Source organism: Mytilus trossulus, chromosome 11 (genome assembly GCF_036588685.1).
Source record: "Mytilus trossulus isolate FHL-02 chromosome 11, PNRI_Mtr1.1.1.hap1, whole genome shotgun sequence".
In the NCBI taxonomy this organism is placed as follows: domain Eukaryota; kingdom Metazoa; phylum Mollusca; class Bivalvia; order Mytilida; family Mytilidae; genus Mytilus; species Mytilus trossulus.
The window spans coordinates 2,710,199-2,723,150 of NC_086383.1; the positions used below are offsets into that span (position 1 = coordinate 2,710,199).

Genomic DNA, 12,952 nt, shown 5'->3' on the forward strand with positions numbered 1-12,952 from the left:
TTTTTGGCACTTTCTTCCAATCTACCGCCGTTCATTATTAAATCTCCATAGTCATTACAATATTTAGCACACAAAAGATCGTATCGGTGTAGAATGTAACACTGTTTTGGTTAAATAATGAATTTAAATCTACACCGACCTGTAATAATAATTCAGATACAGTAATAATACTCTACGCTGTTCAAATTTTGATATAATATTCATGTATAGAAATAATTCAACTTTTACGTAAGAAAATTAATTGGGTTTAATTTAACAAAAGTAGTTGGAGTATATAAAATAGAAGAAGAAAATAAAAACATTAATTCCTATATTAGAAAAGAAAGGCTATGAGGAGGAGTATTTATGGGGCAGCCTCCATCCTCCCCCTTTTGAGGGAAAAAACTTGGCTGATCGTATAGGGAATCAAGCATGACTGGAGCAGACCCTTTCTTAGCAGTCAGGGTCCCCTGTCCCATTGATTGAAATTTCTGGATCCGCCACTGCAATTGGATATTCACCAAAATCACAAAATCAGTACATGCACAGCAAAACACACAAAGAGCATAGGAACAACGCTTGTATCGCTGTTTTAGTCTCCAAGTCATCTTTATGTTGCTTAACTTCGAAAAAATAGCGATTTTTGTTTTTATTTGGACTACAAATGCATGAACCACTATAGTAAAAAGTATAGGAGATTGAAAAAATGACTAAATGATGGGTGTGTAATGTCCAGTGGCAAATATTTGAAATTTTCATAGTTGAATTGGATTTAGAAAAAGTTGTATATTATAATAAATATATCATGTTTATTTTTTTTGGAAACCCTGACCAGAAGAACGACTTGTTATTAATTGGACAAGTAAATGTAGAACTTGTATATACCAAGCATTGTACAAGATTTTCTAAAACGTTCTTGGCGGAAAGCAGAAAATAGCAGTTTGACACACGGCTGGCAGATCGAACCAACGATCTTTATTCCGCTCGAGGCAAACGTATTGCCATAAGATTATATACATAGGCTGTATAATACAAATATGAAAAAAAGATCCTAGAATCAAACATTAAAAACGATTTTTTTTTATCTTTGAATACATAAAACTGTACACACAATTCAATTTTCCAACAAACAAAAAAAAACACCCTGTAATCTTCAAATTGATAAAAATATAGAATAATTGATTAATTGTTAAAAATGTTCAGAAAACGATCTGAAGTATTTAGTAAAGTAATCTATAAATGTAAATTATTATAATAAAAAAAACTTACACAACTTAGAAATTCAATTTTCCTGTTGTAATTTTTTGAGTGGACACTTGGCCAGTACTTTTCATAAAGTGGATACTTGACTAACAGGTGCACAAAACAGGTTATTTACTTACAACCATTTAGCTTTTGTAATGATATTATATTATAGAATGCCTTTACGGCTTTATTTAATCAAACATAAACATAAAAACAAATCGGATAAATAAATAGTTTTTAAATTTTTGACCCTTCGCCAAAACTGACATATACATTGTTATCAGACATGCGATGTTAAATTTTACTTAAATTTGTCAATAAAGATCTCATAAGTATATGTAAACTAAAATAATTATCGATTGATTGATTAATTGGTGTTGTAATGCCATTTTCAGAACTATTTCGCTATTCCATGGATATCAGGTTTTATTGATGGTGCAGTTCGCGGAGTGAACCACAAACCTTCGGTAGTGTAAAACTAACAATTCTAGCCAATTAAGATTGTATTCACAATGGAGTCGAATACACCTGCCGCATGCTGGATTCGACCTCACAATGGAGTCGAATACACCTGCCGCGTACTTGATTCGACCTCACAATGGAGTCTAATACACCTGCTGCGTGCTGGATTCGAACTCACAATGGAGTCGAATACACCTGCTGCGTGATGGATTCAACCTCACAATGGAGTCGAATACACCTGCCGCGTGCTTGATTCGACCTCACAATGGAGTCGAATACACCTGCTGCGTGCTGGATTCGACCTCACAATGGAGTCGAATACACCTGCCGCGTGCTTGATTTGACCTCACAATGGAGTCGAATACACCTGCTGCGTGCTGGATTCGAACTCACAATGGAGTCGAATACACCTGCTGCGTGCTGGATTCGACCTCACAATGGAGTCGAATACACCTGCCGCGTGCTGGATTCGACCTCACAATGGAGTCGAATACACCTGCTGCGTGCTGGATTCGAACTCACAATGGAGTCGAATACACCTGCTGCGTGCTGGATTCGACCTTTTGTCAAATTTTCGGCTCTCCCTTGACACCATTCGCGAGTATGGTCTTGAGGAAACGATGATAGTCCATCGGACGGGGACGATAAATGGCTGACCCGTGTTAAGAGAGAGCCATATCTCTTGCACGTTAAAGACACCCTTGTAGATTTCGAAAAAGAGTAGGCTAATGCCGCTACAAGGCAGCACTCGCACCCGCAAAGTGGAAAGGGATTAATATAAGTTGCAAAACTTGTTTCCCAATCCACTATAAATAAATATGTTTAAACTAAACCTGCTGCGTGCTTGATTCGAACTCACAATGGAGTCGAATACACCTGCTGCGTTCTGGATTCGACCTCACAATGGAGTCGAATACACCTGCCGCGTGCTGGATTCGACCTCACAATGGAGTCGAATGCACCTGTCGCGTGTTGGATTCGAACTCACAATGGAGTCGAGTGCACCTGCCGCGTGCTGGATTCGAACTCACAATGTTAGTGCTGACAGAACATAGGGATACAGCAGTTCAACTACTTACATTAAGGAAGTACTTTATTGTTTTAATAATGGGGACCGGAATGTAGAATATACCATTTTGAAGGATGTTTTGTGTTGTCGAGTAGCTATTTCATTGAAGTATCTCCCCAAGAGTGACTGGGGAAACGTAACATGGTCACTTGGGGTTCTCCTGACCGGCAGTAAAACGCTTGCCAAAGTGGGGCGTTCGTTTGGCTGTGCTGGATGTATCAAGTTTGAAGCCACGTCCGGTCAGAATAAGGACGTTAAATCCGATGCCTCGTAACACGCTCTTTGCACGTTAAGAACCCTTGCAACAACTCTTTCAGGGGTCCGTATAGATGGCCTGTTGCAAGGAAAAATTTCTGCCCCTATCCAATAGACGCTCATTTTCCAATGGCAGTCCAAATTTACCCAACCATCATCTCGGATGACCTCTATTACAAGACCTACCTATTGTAGTTATTGTTAAACTTGTTCTCGTCCTGGAACATGCATGAAATATTTGCCACTGAACGTTAAGCAACAAACAATCAATCAACCAATCATTGACGTATATCGACATCTATTTCTATTGATCTCTGATTACGTTATACTACATAATCAGAGATCAATATTTTAATTAGATTGGGCACCGTTTGTATCTGAAGGTGATTATTAATAACGACAGTTTCTTTTTTATTGGACCCATATTTATGGAAGAGTTGTGAGTTCGTGTTAATTCGTAGTATAAATCGGTTCTAGTATTCAGACATCAAGTCGTCGGATAGAAAATGGATTGTTTTTATATCGTTTTAACAAATTTTAAAATTTCAAAATTGTATTTACATCTGTTTTGATATGGGTTTACATGACTTTCTTTATGAAATGATATGTGTATGGTATATTAGGCTAAGACGGTATAATTGACAGAAATATATTTATTTAGATAATATATAATTTATGATGACAAAAAATAAGACTATACTTTTATAAATCAGTTAATAAAACTTGAGAAGGCCTGGTTGAAATATTAAGCTTAAATGTAACTTTTAAAAATGTGCTTTATCACAGTTTGAATAACCCAGCCATAGAAAAAGTATGTGTGTATAGTGGGGTATATTGCCAGATAGTCCGAGTATATAAGACACAAATATACATTATATATATTATTATTTGCCGACCGTGCAAGGGCTGTATATCTGTCAAGGTCGTTAAAAACTTCCATCATCCATCATATATCGATGTCTGCTATATTCGTGTTTATATTTTGTATAGCAATACTTTTAAGGTCATCATATAATGCAAAAATGAAAATAAATTGTCATCAAAGGGTATTATCTCTAGTAAGGAGTCGACTGCAAAAATCCATGTCCCTAGGCTACCCTCTGAAGATGAATCAGTGTCGATGTTTTTCCGACGCTTTGCAAATAGTTTCGTGTTGTAATGCAAAACATTCTATATAAAATCTTTTAAACAAAATATAAACGACATCTTTGATTATTTTATCCTTATTTTACATACATTATCTTTTAATGTTTAACAATACATGTTATCATTTACAGGATTTTCTTACATCTTGTCCCAAAACATGAGGAATTCAATTAGTTTATTTAAATCTAGCATGAATATTAACATTTAGTTTAACATCTTACCAAAGTGCATATTCCTTTTACATGATTTGCTAACGTTAATTTACATGTCCGAAAAGAAAAGTAGAACAAATGATATGTTATTCGACAGAAAAGACATTCATTTGTGTATTTGCATGTTAAAGTTTTTAAAATGATGTATAGGGTGTGTGTAAACAACAGATTGACAATTAAGAGTAATTTGTTTTTAGTGAGAAAACGTCTAGATTTTTAATTTATGTATAATTTTCGTGAATTTATATATAATTTTCATGTAATATGAACAAACATGAATTTGTTTTCCGTTTTACGAAAAAAGCATGTATTTCCTCGTTACTTTTTTTAAGAACAAAGAAACTTTAATATAAGCATATACATGTTTAACTTACTAGTAGTTAATTATAATTACTAGTAGACCAAACCTCGTTTTGCATTACTGCGAAATAAATGGTAAATTTACATGGACAAAAAAATCAAAATGATGTTAAATAACGCCATTTACATGATTTAGGAAAAAATGTAATATACAGTAACATCAAATTAACCATTCAAAAATGTAGGACCAAATTTTGTCGAAACCTCGATTTGCCTTAATGCAAAATAAAGAGTACATTTATATACACACAAGTTTCGTAAATGTATAAAATTACTCATTTAAGGAGAATTTCAATGGTCTTCAAATTAACAATTTGAAAATAAAGGACTAGCATTTAAAGATACATGTACAAAAATACCCTACCTACTATAATGAACGTCTATCTTCCTCTTATTGACGATTTATCCAGGTTTTGAAACTTTAAATCCCATAAAATTAAATAAAGTCTCGTATACGTACTGCCTTACTGTAATCCGAGGTCATTTACTTGAGAATTAGTCAATTGTAAAATAGCGTTCCTAAGAGGTTTGAACCGCTGTAAACTTATAATTTACACAGATATGAGATTTATTTTAGTTACTGTGCTTATTCATAGATTTGTTTTTTAATTTGAAAAAAATATTCTGTAAATAATGAATCTCATAATAATTTATTCCTTATGAATTATGTATGATATTTTTTCATATTTATTAATAATAATAATTTGTGGATCGTCATATTTTTGTATATAAATAGTTTTTGATCTGACAAATACAGTCTAAGGTTACAGAATAAATGTGTTGACGGTCGCTTGCGAGACAATACGGAAAATACAACTTAAACTTTCCCATGAACCTCCACCCGTCGTTATAGTTTTTTTTATTAGTTTCAGTACCATTATCATACTGTTTTATAGTGATTGAAATCTTTATCCATTGACAATAGTTATACAAGAGCTTTTTTAAAAGCGTGAACTCATTGCAATTTTCTCATCTGTTTTTGTTATTTCAAAAGCGAAATGATAACAACAAATGTGATAAAAAGTCAAAATTTAAAACTTTTCCAAAATTGCAAGTTTTGGCTTATATTGTAAGTTTTGGTCAGCTATTAGACATACTATAGAAAACGTGACATCCTTGCTTCTAGCTTAATTGACTAACCGTCATCTTGACCAACGGTTCTTTTTTAAAGGTTCAACTAAATAACTTTAGCTTTTGTTTTGATGAGCACACCATTGGTGCATATGTTTAAGGTTTAATTGACATAGGCGGATTCAAGAAGGGTCCTGGGGCGCCCGGGTCACCCTTTTGTGGAAAAAATTGGTTGATTATATAAGGAAAAACTGAAGCATGACTGGAGCGGCCAGTCAGTCCCCCCCCTTTTACAAAAAGTTCTGGGTCGCCACTGATTGACCATAAAATTTTGGCATCAATTGCAACCAGTGCGTAAAGATTGGGTTTCTTTTCTTTTCTTTTTTTTGTTTGTTGCCTATGTTCTAATTTTCGAATTCCTTGCAATTTTCTGAAATGATTTTATCAGCTACGAACACAAATACGAACGCACAGTGCATAAAGTGTGAACACAGTTATATACATCAGGAACTTAAAAAAAAATAATAACAATAACTACCCAAGCTAGTTCTATTGGGTTTCTAATTTTTGTTTTCAGATTTTTCAGTCTAAAATTTTAAAACTTAACCTACGAAATCGACGATCATTGTCAATTGATTCTGGAAAGGATGTTACCCTTATGAGCCAACTAAGCATCGCCTGGTTACACATACTTTAATTTTGTTGTATTTTTCTTCGTTTTGGTTTGCCTGTTCGGTTTTGTTTTGTTATTATAATGGTTTACCAGCTACAACTTCGCATGGTTGAACGTGTAATTTAACTTACATAGAAAATAATGAAATTGAAGGAACGACTGAGGAAACTATGCAAATATCGTTTTTATACGCCCGTCAAAATATACCGTCTGTCCGTCTGTCCGGCGTAAACATGTCTCGCCGCAACTTGAGAACGACTTATCCAAAGTTCATGAAACTTATTATAGTTGTTTCTTATGATGGTCAAATGATCATTTTTGAGTTATTGAGTATTTTGTAAAAAAAGGGGGAGGGGGTTTTTACATGTCGCGCCGTATCTCAAAAACGATTAATGATGATTGCTTACTTTATACACTTCTTTGTTATATTAATCTTAAGATCTGTAAACTTTTTGGTGATTGTTTAAAATTTTATTTTTCAGTCATTTAGTATTTTGTAAAAAAGGGGAAGGGTATTTTTACATGTCACGCCGTATCTCAAAATCAATTAATGACTATTGCTTAAAATTTTACACACTTCTTTGTTACATTGATCTTAAGATCTGTATACTTTTTGGTTTTGATTCAATTTTTTTTTAGTGATATTTAGTTTTTTGTCGAGCCTGCAACTTTTGTTGCAGAAAGCTCGACATAGGGATAGTGATCCGGCGGCGGCTACGGCGGCGGCGGCGTTAGCTCACTTTTTAAAAGCTTTACATTTTAGGTGGTGGAAGACCTGGATGCTTCATTCTTTGTATATAGATGCCTCATGTTACGAAGTTTCCGTCATTCACATGTCAAATGTCCTTGACCTCATTTTCATGGTTCAGTGACCACTTGAAAAAACAGTTCAGATTTTTTGTAAAGTTGAATTTTTTCTTATTATAAGTAATAGGATAATTATATTTGGTATGTGCGTACCTTGCAAGGTCCTCATACCCGTCAGACAGTTTTCACTTGACCTCGACCTCATTTCATGGATCAGTGAACAAGGTTAAGTTTTGGTGGTCAAGTCCATATCTCAGATACTATAAGCAATAGGGCTAGTATATTCTGTGTATGGAAGGACTGTAAGGTGTACATGTCCAACTGGCAGGTGTCATCTGACCTTGACCTCATTTTCATGCTTCAGTGGTTATAGTTAAGTTTTTGTGTTTTGGTCTGTTTTTCTAATACTTTATGCAATATATCTACTATATTTGTTGTATGGAATGATTGTAAGGTGTACATGTCTAGCAGGCAGGTGTCATCTGACCTTGACCTCATTTTCATGGTTCAGTGGTTATAGTTAAGTTTTTGTGTTTTTGTCTGTTTTTCTCATATACTTTATGCAATAGATCTACTATATTTGTTGTATGGAATGATTGTAAGGTGTATATGTCTAGCGGGCAGATGTCATCTGACCTTGATCTTATTTTCATGGTCGAGTGGTTATAGTTAGGTTTTTGTGTTTTGGTCTGTTTTTCTCATACTTTATGCAATAGATCTACTTTATTTGTTGTATGGAATGATTGTAAGGTGTACATGTATAGCAGGCAGATGTCATCTGACCTTGACCTCATTTTCATGGTTCAGTGGTCAAAGTTAAGTTTTTGAGTTTTGGTCTTTTTATCTAATACTACATGCCATAGCTCAACTATATTTGGTGTATGGAAATATTTTATGATCTATATGTCAGTCGCGCAGGTTTAATATATATGACCTCGACCTCAAATTCACGGTTCATTGCTCAGTGTTATTTTTTTGTGTTTTGGTCTATTTTTCTTAATCTATAAGTAATAGGTCTACTATATTTGTTGTATGTAAGCATTGTTAGCTGTACATGGCTGCCTTGTATGGTTTATCTGACCTTGACCATGGTTCATTGGTCTTTGTTTAGTTATCTTGGTTATCTTATGTTAAGTTTATGTGACAGTTTTTATTAAAGCTTTATACTTAGGACTATTGACATCATATCAATGATTAGTAAAGAAGGCGAGACATTTCAGCGTGTACACTCTTGTTTAAAAAAGAGGGGGGTCATATGTCCGTTCGTATCTCAAAAACAATATTTGGTTATTGCTTTAAACTTTCTCAGACATTATTTATGATTATTGCATTAAACTTTCACACAAGACGACGGGAGTATCGAGCGGGAGGACAGGGGTAAGGGAGACAGGGAGAAAGGGAGTATGAGAAAGGAGAAAGGGGTAGGAGAAAGGAGAGGAAGGCTGTCAGAAAGGAGAAAAAGTTGGAGAAAAAAATAATATATGAAAAAAAAATATCTCTCTTTTTTCAGGTAAATTTGAAAAAATAAAATAAGGAGAAGAGGGGTAGGAGAAAGGAGAAGAGGGATGGGAGAAGGGAGAAGGGTACCCCCTGTCCTCCCCCTCAGTATCATGCGCTCATGGCGCAGCTGTTGGTTTTGTGTTACATGTTGTTGTTTTTTTTCATTCTTTTTACATACATATGCCGTTAGTTTTCTCGTTTGAATTTTTAGTAATTTTTATTTCGGGCCTTTTATAGCTGACTATATATGCAGTGTGGGCTTTGCTCATTTTTGAAGGTCTCCTGTGGAGAGTTTTCTCCTTGACAATCATACCACAACAAAATAGAGAATAGAGAATAATGAGGTGTTACAATATAAAGAATAGAGAATAACGGACAATATTTATGAAGAATAGCGAAAACATAAGTAAATGACTGCATCCCGTACCTCATGCATGTGAAGTTTAAAAAATCAACAAAATGTAATACAATAAATCAAAAATGATGGCCAAGTAAATGGTGTGAAAATTTAAAAAGTGCAATAAAATGTGCTCTATGTCATCTTAACCGTGTTTTAATTACTTTTAGTATTTGTTTCGTTTGTTATATATGCAGTAACATTGTTGTTAAACGCCTATTTACAGGCAAATAATGTATTTTCTCGTTTTTCCATCTATCTTTATTTGTATAGTTTGTTTCAAAAAGAAATACGAGAATATTAAACAGTCAATTTGAGCATTTAAGTATCGTAAAAAATACACCGACAACAGAGTTCGAGGTACTATACAATGCACTTGGTTGAATCTTAAATTTCAGATACAATTATATTCAAATGGACCATGACATGAGAAAACTTGTCTTGTCAACATTGAAACTATACACTCGTAAATATAAGGAGGAAACGGGATATCTACTTAATCACATAAACAAGATACTCATTTAACAAAATTTAAGTAACTAGATTTCGTCCATTTTTATTGCGTTCCAATGTCGCATATGCTTAACAGATTTTGTACTTTGTTTTGCATGGTATAGATTTCATAAATCAGTTTTGAATCGACATATTTGTAAAACTAATATACATAATATTCTGAGCATATAGATAGAAATTATTCAATTATTTTCGGGAAATTCAATGATCAAGCATGCATTAAAAACATTTAAAAAAAGCCTGACAGCTAGACATTAACACGATGTCAATCCTAAATGCGTTTAATACAAATTCAAGTTGGTCCAGTAAATGCAATATCACTTTAATATTTGTGTGCGTCCGAATGACATTCCAATCTTTATAAATATATATATATGGAAGGCTCCAAAATCAACACTAGAAAGCCCGGCCAAAAGACAGGGAAACGCAAGGAGCTAAATGCACAAAAGGACATAAAAGGGAAAGCCAAATCCAGAGATCTTAGGCCAACTTTGCTCTAGGGAGATTGAACTTTAGTTTTCTGATTATTTCTCAACGGCTGAGTTTAGCGGTTATCATTTACTATATATATATATAGCACTGGGTCTGTACCAGAGCTGGAAGACTGATATTCCCCCATGATATCTCATCAATACCGAAGCACTAATTTCTAAGCTTACGATACCATTATTAAAGACTTATTGTATACCAGCAGTGGTACCGACCCAGTGCGATAGTAAACAGAAATAACGCTTTATAATTTAAAGGTATTCCAAATTAAATTAATTGATATCTATTTTATCAGTTTTGCATGCATTATTAGGGGAACAAAACCAAGCTTCACTTATTCTTCTTTTTTGCGATTGGCACTTGCTACATGACTCCTCAGTAATTGTGAACATTTATAAGATGGGACGTTGAAATCTATAGATGTATCCACATAAGTATCCTCAAATATGTATGATCATTAAGATAGACCTACATGATTATACAAATTTAACGCGGAAAAAATCCTTTGCATAATTTCCAAATGAGTTTACCCTTTTGATCCCTTTCAATGCAATATTTGTACAAGTTTCCAGTTTCTTAATTGAGGGTATCGTTTGCACCACCTTGGCAGACATAAACATGACAAACATACAAATACGCTTAATTAAATAAATATATTTATGGAAAATTATTCACTCACCTGTCTTATCGAAACTAATTTCTTTTCACGAAATTCTAAATAATTCGAACCTTTTATATTTAAATCCATCAAACTAAGTAATTGTATGCATACATCTCAACCGTAGTTTATAGTATATATTTATTATGTAAAATTTATCTGATTGTCCTTTAACACTAGAGTTATCGAACCTTGAATATCAAAATAGACATCTTTAAAACTGTTTGAATATGGTGATTTTCTGGTGTTTAACAAGAATTTACTGCGAAAATTTTGTTTGATTATACTTATAGTTGAATTGCAACTTTGACTAAGATTTAGATAAGACTTGGTATGTTCATTTGAAATTCGAGAAATGATTTACGATAATATATAATTGGACTTAAATGTGCTTACATATCTATCTTGAATCAATATCGTTCGAAACTGCATAGATTTAAACCTTAAGTATTTGTAAATAATTAGAACTAAATAAATACGCAACTTGTATACAAGAGTCAAATGAGTGGTATTAGCTTCTTCAAGTGACAATATCAATTTTAAAGTTTAAATAATTCGGGAAGAAAATGGGCCAAACTATTTTAAAAAATTAACCGGTTTTTTTTTCTTACCATGGTGTCTTTTTCTGGTATTTTAGCAACACCTGATTATACAATGTCAATCATATGAAATTCCTTTTCACAAATACTGGGGAAACTAAATCAAATGTAGCTGTTTAATTAATCTCTTTAGTGCTAAGCGGGACACAATGTTTTAGTCCCTTCTTTGTTGAAGAAAGTAATATGCATGCATAGATGTTTGGCGGTTGGTCAATGGATAGTCCTCCTATGTTTTTTCTTCCATTTTCTATCCAGTATAATTTGCATATAATTTGCACTAATAATTTAAAAATAGTTAATGATAGTTTGTTCAGAGACAGGGGACATGACCATCTAATTTTAGCATTCTTAGAAATGTTGTGTATTATCTTCCTATTTGTATTAGATCATGCAGTAAACGTGATTCCTATCTATTTTGAAATACACCTTCGGCAAGTGGCCAGTCAGATGACCGTCGATTTATAAATAAATATACCCGTAGGGCGAGTAGATTTATATAATTTGCCGTAATCTAACACTAAAGTTATCATCCAGATTTAACGTACATATGTGTATCAGACAAAATCATCAAAAGTTATAAAAGTGTTATGTACAGTTACCCATTTCGACTATTTATTTTAGTTATATAAAATCAAATCAAGTAGAATCCAAAATTCTTAAAATGTATATCCTCAATCAACTCGTCCAGAAATGCATGAAATACTTGCCACTGAACGTTAAGCAACCGACAATAAATCTAAATCTGAACTATGCATAAATAAGAAAGATTTTTTGTGTGAACAGCTAAACGTATTTAACACTGCATATACTCATGATATAGAAAAAAATCGCATTAAAATTATCTTTGTTTAGGTGAGAAATTGCCTTCAGAATTTCAACATCTAATGGTTAAAAATGTCCTGACATCTGCAAAACTCATTGAAACATACATTTGTAATGCTCATTTCTAAAAAAAAAATAATAGAAAAAATACTTTGTATCCCCCACTACTATAAAGAAAGCTCAAAGTTCAGAAATTTATTTTTGTTGTAGACAGGGTGAACCTAATACAAAAAAAAATATAAATGGTTTAACCCGGATTTATGGAATGCGGTTAATACATGTATATGTACTTTAGTTCAAAAACCGACGAATTGCTCCTTCGTGATATATCACATATATATATATCACATTGTTCCGTTTTTTCTAATAACCTTTAAAATTCCTTTCATCTGTTCTTCTTTGACAGACGTGGATTAAAATCTTAAGTGTTTAAGTGGATATATGCCATATATTGCACTGTCTGTAATTTCTTTTAAACCTATGTCATGTTTTAGTCTAGAAGAATTACAGTTTTGATCGATTTTAAGATGTTAACTAGCAACAAATGTTATTTCAGATCCAGGTGAATTGAATCGCATTTGGTACCAAAAGTCAGTTAAAATTGTATGTTTTTGCTGAACTTGACTGAGTGACTTCACAGATAATTACCATTTTGTTAACTTATTTCATTATTTTTAATTAGTTCATCTTTATGG

The 12,952-nt window shown here is 33.3% G+C and overlaps 1 protein-coding gene across 4 annotated transcripts in view; it reads right to left on the bottom strand.

Annotated features, from left to right (window-relative positions):
* LOC134690641 (protein FAM167B-like) overlaps positions 1-12,952 on the bottom strand; it is a 31,217-nt gene that overhangs the window by 17,579 nt on the left and 686 nt on the right. Inside the window, exon 1 of one of the 4 annotated variants that reach the window (XM_063550623.1) lies at positions 10,858-10,985. The exons of 1 other annotated variant lie outside the window; for it this stretch is intronic. The gene's annotated coding sequence lies outside the window, so the exon portion shown is untranslated. Of the gene's footprint in view, positions 1-1,248; positions 1,373-5,092; positions 5,209-10,857; positions 10,986-12,952 lie in introns of those variants that run through there. 2 more of the 4 variants (XM_063550624.1, XM_063550625.1) reach the window with 2 other exon arrangements.